The sequence below is a fragment of the Physeter macrocephalus genome, chromosome 20 (assembly GCF_002837175.3).
Source record: "Physeter macrocephalus isolate SW-GA chromosome 20, ASM283717v5, whole genome shotgun sequence".
NCBI classification, from domain to species: Eukaryota; Metazoa; Chordata; class Mammalia; order Artiodactyla; family Physeteridae; genus Physeter; species Physeter macrocephalus.
The window spans coordinates 46,264,027-46,265,576 of NC_041233.1; positions in this window are offsets into that span (position 1 = coordinate 46,264,027).

The window sequence follows — 1,550 nt, forward strand, 5'->3', positions numbered from 1 at the left end:
TATCAAAAATTAAATACAAAGAAAAAATATTAAAAGCAGTAAGGGAAAAGCAACAAATAACACACAAGGGAATCCCCATAAGGTTAACAGCTGCTTTCTCATCAGAAACTCTGCAAGCCAGAAGCGAGTGGCAGGACATATTTAAAGGGATGAAAGGGAAAAAACTACAACCAAGATTACTCTACCCAGCAAGGATCTCATTCAGATTCGACAGAGAAATTAAAACCTTTACAGACAAGCAAAAGCTAAGAGAATTCAGCACCACCAAACCAGCTTTACAACAAATGCTAAAGGAACTTCTCTAGATATAACAATTGTAACTATTTATGCACACAACATAGGAGCACCTCAGTACATAAGGACAATGCTAACAGCCATAAAAGGGGAAATCGACAGTAACACAATCATAGTAGGGGACTTTAACACCCCACTTTCATCAATGGACAGATCATCCAAAATGAAAATAAGTAAGGAAACACAAGCTTTAAATGATACATTAAACAAGATGGACTTAATTGATATTTATAGGACATTCCATCCAAAAACAACAGAATACAGTTTCTTCTCAAGTGCTCATGGAACATTCTCCAGGATAGATCATATCTTGGGTCACAAATCAAGCCTTGGTAAATTTAAGAAAATTGAAATCATATCACGTATCTTTTCCAACCACAATGCTATGAGACTAGATAGGAATTACAGGAAAAATCTGTAAGAAATACAAACAAAGGGAGGCTAAACAACACACTTCTTAATAACCAAGAGATCACTGAAGAAATCAAAGAGGAAATTAAAAAACACCTAGAAGCAAATGACAATGAAAACACGATGACCCAAAACCTATGGGATGCAGGGACTGAGAAGATATTTGAAGAGACTATATTTGGAAAACCTCCCTAATATAGGAAAGGAAATAGTCATTCAAGTCCAGGATGCGCAGAGAGTCCCATACAGGAAAAATCCAAGGAGAAAAACGACGAGACACAAATTAATCAAACTATCAAAAATTAAATACAAAGAAAAAATATTAAAAGCAGTAAGGGAAAAGCAACAAATAACACACAAGGGAATCCCCATAAGGTTAACAGCTGCTTTCTCATCAGAAACTCTGCAAGCCAGAAGCGAGTGGCAGGCAGAGCAATTGAGCCTGTGAGCCACAACTACTGAAGCCCCTGCGCCTAGAGCCCGTGCTCCACGACAAGAGAATCCACCGCAATGCAAAGATCATGTACCACAACGAAGAGTAGCCCCCACTCACCACAACTAGAGAAGCCTGCACACAGCAACGAAGACCCAATGCAGCCAAAAATAAATAAATAAATTTATTTTAAAAAAGAAAGAGGGCTTCCCTAGTGGGGCAGTGGTTGAGAATCCGCCTGCAGATGCAGGGGACACAGGTTCGTGCCACAGTCTGGGAAGATCCCACATGCCATGGAGCGGCTGGGCCCGTGACACATGGCCGCTGAGCCTGTGCTTCAGGAGCCTCTGCTCCGCAACGGGAGAGGCCACAACAGTGAGAGGCCTGCGTACCACAAAAAAAAAAAAAAAAA